The 7,028-nt window shown below is 43.3% G+C and overlaps 1 long non-coding RNA gene across 1 annotated transcript; it reads right to left on the minus strand.

Annotated features, from left to right (window-relative positions):
- Positions 1-5,846: 5,846 nt before the first annotated feature.
- On the minus strand, positions 5,847-6,853 carry LOC139567423 (uncharacterized). Its single transcript, XR_011673402.1, has 3 exons — positions 6,263-6,853; positions 6,000-6,175; positions 5,847-5,909 (listed from the first exon to the last, which is right to left on the minus strand). It is a non-coding gene; the product is annotated as an uncharacterized lncRNA (long non-coding RNA).
- Positions 6,854-7,028: the final 175 nt, after the last annotated feature.

Consider the following 7,028-nt stretch of genomic DNA (forward strand, 5'->3'; position numbering starts at 1 on the left):
TATATAGTGCACTACTTTTGGCCAGGGCCCATAGGAAATAGGGTGCCATTTCCTCATTTGGGACACAGTTTGTTGGAACTTGTAACTCTAAGATTGACAGCATGACATCGTCGCTCAAATATAGGGGCTGTGTCCCTACAAAAAAGAGGACTGCTATGGTGTGTGGTCATCCACACCCCCTCCCAAAATGGCTGCTGTGCCATTTTTTCCCTTTGCATTACTTGACATAGATCCAGAAAAACTAGATGTGTAAATCAAAAAAATGTCCCCATCGGATGGGGCCACAGTGTCTCCTGACCCCTCTTGTCTCAGCCTCCAGTATTTATGCTGCAGTAGTTTGTGTCGGGGGGCTAGGGGCAGTTTGTTATATCTGGAGTACTTCTCCTGTCTTATCCAGTGTCCTGTGTGAATTTAAGTATGCTCTCTCTAATTCTCTCTTTCTTTCTCTCTCTCTCTCGGAGGACCTGAGCCCTAGGACCATGGCTCAGGACGACCTGGCATGATGACTCCTTGCTGTCCCCAGTCCACCTGGCCGTGCTGCTGCTCCAGTTTCAACTGTTCTGCCTGCGGCTATGGAACCCTGACCTGTTCACCGGACGTGCTACCTGTCCCAGACCTGCTGTTTTCAACTCTCTAGAGACAGCAGGAGCGGTAGAGATACTCTTAATGATCGGCTATGAAAAGCCAACTGACATTTACTCCTGAGGTGATGACTTGTTGCACCCTCGACAAATAAATGGACCAGTGTGGGGGCCTTATGGATATAAATGGGCCAGTGTGGGGGCCTCGTGGAAATAAATGGACCAGTGTGGGGGCCTCATGGAAATAAATGGACCAGTGTGGGGGCCTTATGGAAATAAATGGACCAGTGTGGGGGCCTTATGGAAATAAATGGACCAGTGTGGGGGCCTTATGGATATAAATGGACCAGTGTGGGGGCCTTATGGATATAAATGGGCCAGTGTGGGGGCCTTATGGAAATAAATGGACCAGTGTGGGGGCCTTATGGAAATAAATGGACCAGTGTGGGGGCCTTATGGATATAAATGGGCCAGTGTGGGGGCCTTATGGAAATAAATGGACCAGTGTGGGGGCCTTATGGATATAAATGGACCAGTGTGGGGGGCTTATGGATATAAATGGACCAGTGTGTTGGAAATGACAGGATTGATTTCTAGTCCAGGACTCAGTCCGTCCCTGGTTGTACTGTTTGATGACACTTGTGCTGGGGGCCTAAGTGTGTACAGTATTCATGCCTCTAGCATCATGCAAAGCACAACATCTACTGTTACAGTGTTCTATTCAACTGACAATAGCACTCCTGTCACGTTCTGACCTTAGTTCCTTTTTTATGTCTTTGTGTTAGGTTGGTCAGGGCGTGAGTTGGGGTGGGTAGTCTATGTTCTTTTTTCTATGTTGTTGTATTTCTGTGTGTTTGGCCTGGTATGGTTCTAAATCAGAGGCAGCTGTCTGTCATTGTCTCTGATTGAGAATCATACTTAGGTAGCCTGTTTTCCCCATTTTGGTTGTGGGTGTTTTGTTTCCTTTTTAGTGTTTGTTTCACCTTTCAGGACTGTTCGTTTGTTGTTTTGTTGTTTTGTCTAGCGTTGCGTAGTTTTATTAAAGAATATGAACACTTACCACGCTGCACTTTGGTCCTCCTCTTCTCCTCCAGACGACAAGCGTTACAACTCCACAATAATGAGGTCATTCCATTATTCTTTGAGCACCATTATGTTCACTGACCCAAAGAGCCTGCAGGGCAACGACCATACAGTAGGAGTTAGCTACAGGGCACAAACAGATCTGGGACCAGGCTACATCTGAAAGGCTGAAATATGTGTTGAGATAAGATGACTTATCATACCATTGTTAAAGCAACATAATATTCACAATATGTTTTCAGATAGGAATGCTTTTAGGATGACTTATCGTGCCATTGGTATAGCACTGTAATATTCACACTAAATCCAGGTGTTAAATAAACAGTAAAGAAGATGAAAGGAACAAGAGTGTTGAATGCCTGTTTTGTTCCCATAAGGAAACTGTAAATGGCTTATTTTCACTTCCTCACACGTACCTTCATCTGATAGGCCTTCCCTTCCATAAACTGTACAATCATTGATTGACTTCCTGGTTAATCACGGGAAACCCACTAAATCCCTGGACCAGAACTAGACTATGAGCGACACTGCACACCAGGAACTCTCATGCCCATGTCTCCAGTAATCAATTGCTTTTAGATTTGTGAGAAGTAGGGTATGCTTCAGAAAAAAATAGATATTATTGAGAAGCACCCATGGACATTTTCAGTAGTTTTTGGTGTTATTCACCTGCTTTTGTAAAAAAAGAATCAAGAATTTCTCTCTCTCTCTAACTGCAAACTATCTTTGGATAGTAATATTGTCCTGACACCTTGTGGTTGTAAGTAGAACTGAAAGTCAGGAAATTGCAGGAAATTAACGTAAGACCACAACACAGGCAGTCCAAATCTGATATTTTTTTCACTTAATTGCTCTTTTGACTAATCAGATCAGTTCTGAAAAAGATCTGGGGCCTGTTGCACAAAACTAGGATAAGGGATTAAGCCAGGATATCTTGGTGATCCTGGCTCAATTGATCCGTAATCCGGTTGCACTAAAGATGGATAGGGGGCAGGAGGATATGTTATGGTATAAATTACCATGGAGATTTATTCTGTGGAGCTAGCCTGCTCCAGACCAGGCTAAATTCCAGGATCTATTTAATCTCATCCCTAATGTCAGTCAGCAGTCACCACAAATGGAAACCAATAGTTATTTCACTGCTCACTATACATTGTTATCACATATAACTAGACCCACTGTTATTATTTAAACGTTTGTGATCATTAATTTCAATGATTTTGGATAAAAAATGATTTTTAGATGATGTTGCTATCATTAGATAATTTACAGTTTCCCATAGACTATAAGGCTATATATAAAATGATAGAATATTAGGGCCACAGAGGGGAAAAAAACACAAGTCATAATATTGTAACCAGTTGTTTTAAAGGAGGACAGTTGTTAAAATGACAGATGTGGGGCATTTCGTGAAATTGTACTTCAGTATGGTTTCATAAACAAAGACATGCTGATGTGCCAGAATATTAAGTATCACATTGTCATAAGTATCAAAACTGTAAAAACAATATGTAGCTTTTCTGCAGAAAGAACCAGCCTCATAAATTTATGACTTTATCCTTTTTCTTCAGTGTGGCCCTAGTACTCTGTCATATAAACAAATACACATTCCATATGAATATAAAAACACAATGTGTAACATTATGTTCCTTTATTGAATAAGGACAAAACAAAGCAGGTAAACCATCAGCTCCTTTCGAAACTGAAGTCACAGTGACTCTACAAGATGGAAAGCACAGAATCCAAGCATATTATACAAAATGATACATACACATTCAAAGGTCTGTATATAACACACCCTGCATGTCTGCACACTAAAATAAATGCAGGACAAATCCATACACATCAACTGAACAGACAAATGAATGGATGCAGTAGCCTCCCTGCAGCCTTGTATTACACACAGTATACCGCACAAACATCATAAGAGGCCAAATTCGTCAAAAAACGAACCCAAAAAAACCCAAATTCCTCTGCCACCGCAGGACATATTTAACCAAAATTGAAAGCACACATACTAACTAAAATAATTCAACACATATTGGTCCCTCAGCAGCCGACCACTGTCGTCATCAGGGAAGATTGCCGGATTGTCCCAGTCCATGGCTGGTGGCACTCTGGGGGCCCTCTCCTTCCTCAGGCAGGCCACATTGTGGAGGACAGCACAAGCCACAGTAATATCACATGCCCTAACAGGGCTGACCCTTAATTTGTGAAGGCAGTGAAAGCGTGCCTTCAGGAGGCCAAAGGTCATTTCAACTCTGGCCCTGGTCCTGGCATGGGCATGGTTGTAGGCCTGCTGTGCTTCCTGGGGGTCTGTGAAAGGTGTCAGGAGAAAAGGCTGGCAGCCATACCCCCTGTCTCCCAGCAACACACCAGAGAATTCACCTGTCAACACAAAATCTCATCATTACTACCTCATAAACACAGTGATATTCTTGACACAGCCATGATGGTTATAAATAGGGGTTGTGTGGCTTACCTTGTGATAGGCACTGATAGATTTCAGAGGCCCGAAAGATTCTGGAGTCATGGACTGAGCCAGGCCATTTTGCCACAACATTGCTGATCACACAGTCAGCATTGCAGACCATCTGAAATCATAAGATGAGGAATATTACACCAATCAATGCACATCACTGGCAATGCAGAGTGTTCGTCAATGGACAATATCAAAAAGTTATGTTCACCTGAACATTAATGCTGTGAAAGGATTTCCTATTCACAAAATCGGCCTCATGGGCACCTGAGGGGGCTTTTATCCTTATGTGTGTGCAGTCCACTGCACCAATGACATTGGGGAAACCTGTCACACAAAGTAATGAGTATCCTACTATGTGTTAACAGTTGTCCTGTAATTTGTAGATCCTCTTACCTGCAATCCTATAGAACTCCTCTTTGATGTCACAGAGTCTTCTGTGGCCAGGGAAGGAGATGAAGACATCTGCTAATGCTTTGATAGCCAGACACACACTCCTTATTGTGCGGCAAATTGTGGCCTTGTTCAGCTGTTCTGCATCCCCCACTGAGTACAGGAAGGCTCCACTAGCAAAAAAGCGCAAGGCCACACAAACCATTTGCTCCACACTCAGTGCATGGCTCCGTGCAGTGCGGTGCTTAATCCTGGGACCCAGTAGTCTGCATAGATACCTGATGCCATCTGCAGAAAACCTGTATCTTTCATATAGATGGTCATCAGGGAAGGCCAGTGGGTCCAACCGGTCCCTGAAGACCCTTTCTCGCCTGAAGGCTCTCCTCAGCACAAGTGCTTCTTCATCCACCACATCTCGCACGAATGGGCATGCCATTGTCAGAGCAGAAAGGAACACACAATTTTGGGCCTTCATATAGGCTAGTGGCCACACCTGGTGCTGGGGGGGTGGGCAAAAGAGGGCGATGCCTTATAACGATGACTTGGTTGTACTGATTGCTGGGAAAATAAAAAAAACCTTAGAAAGATGCCACCGTCCTGTGTGCTCACAATAAGAGCTCATATGTCATGGCTCACTTGACTTTACGAGAATATACCTAATTTTTATTTTGAGCTGTGTCATCTTCTTGGAGCTGGGGGAGGAAAGAAAAATAATGATTAATACATTTGTGTTACAGTTAGCATACAGTGTACATTGAAGGCATATCTCACCTCCCTCTCAAGTTTTTTTATTTCAAGGTCCAGTTTCCTAATTGTCCTCTTTTTTATTTCGGACTCCAGTGCAAGATTTTCCATCTTTTTCTTCTTGTACTGAATGTCTATGTCTGCCAGTTCTATTTGGCGCCGGAGGTGGTTGCCATACAACTTTCTGATAGCTTGTGAGCTCTGTGAACACAATACAATTAGCGCAGCTGGAATTTGGCAGGATGTGGTGTCCTTTTATTAATACGCACTATGTTGCCAGGCTGGTTTTCCCACTGTATAGCATCTGGGTCCTGTAAAAGAAATTAGATTTTTTGATTTTGATGAGGACTCCTCACCATTGTAGAGTAAATAGTACTTTCACAGTCTTAACATGATACCTCATGCCTTCTGGAATCCAGAGAGATGGTCTCCTCCTCATCATCGTCTCCATCATGTGCTGTTGCTGCTGCACTGGGGCCTTCACCCTATCACATTTAATCGGATTCATATTGAAGCTAGTAGACAAGACATGCCAGGCCTACAGTATGCCTTTGATGGAGTACTCACTGGATCAGCATCGTCTGGTGCTTGTGCTGGTGGCTCTAACAGGAACACAGTGCTGCCAGACACTGCAAGGCAATAGGTAAACCAAAGTCAGACAGTCCAAATTGATTCAATATGAATGTGGTTGTATCCCATGTAGAGATGGAAGGACATACCTTGAATGAAGCGGGTGGCATCTTGGGAGGAACCTATGCTCGTCTCTTTCCCCCAGGGATCCCCTCTAAGACGGGCCTGCCTTTATTTAGCTCCAAGGCCATGTCCTCTGCTGGGGTAAGGTCAGCCTTTGGTGACCCACCACCCGTGCCTTGTCTGTGGGTATTCTTTTTCACTGCTAAAACAGTACAGACAATGTGTGAGCAGGCACCTTCTGGGTACAATATATGCTTGTGCTTTGTTAAATATTAGTCAGGGACCATACCATTCTGCAGAATGTTCTTGTATTTGATTTTGACCTGCTGCCATGTCCGTTTTGGCCCGTTCATGTTTAATCTACACACACACACACACACACACACACACACACACACACACACACACATTTAATGGAGTCACACTGCAAAAAATTACTTGGTATTTTTGTCTTGTTTTCAGTAAAAATATCAAAAAATTTATCATAGCTTTATACAGTGTGATGGAGTTACTTTACACAATTTCACTCATATCTGCAGTGCATTTCAATTAAAAATTTAACCGTTTCATAATTACAGTACAACTGCATTTTTGGAGATGTGAATTAAATATTTGAATTGTAATTGTGATGTTTCAGCGGAGCGGTGAGTGTGTAATTGTGCACTACTTACGCATTCAGGCGGTCTGCAATACTTTGCCACGCTTTTCTCTTTGCTTTATCACTGTGGCGGTGTTGCCTTTCTTCTTAATTATATCTTTTACCTCCTCGTATGCCTCCATGAGGATTTGTGCTTCCGACGGGGAAAAGTACGCGGCTCTAGTTGCCATGGTAAATCAGTTAATCTGTGATCTGTGGCGGGGTCTATTTGAGTGAGCCGTGAGCGCGCACCTATCCAGGATTGGTTTCACCTGGCTTAATGAATCCGTGTCTGCTCATCCTGGCTTGGTCTTTGTGCAACCAATTAAGCCTGGACGCACATGTTTTGGCTTCATTGAGCTCAGCTGAGTCATTTATCCCGGATGTCTTAATTCTACTTTTGTGCAACAGGCCCCTG

The sequence above is a fragment of the Salvelinus alpinus genome, unplaced genomic scaffold (genome assembly GCF_045679555.1).
Source record: "Salvelinus alpinus unplaced genomic scaffold, SLU_Salpinus.1 scaffold_524, whole genome shotgun sequence".
In the NCBI taxonomy this organism is placed as follows: Eukaryota; Metazoa; Chordata; class Actinopteri; order Salmoniformes; family Salmonidae; genus Salvelinus; species Salvelinus alpinus.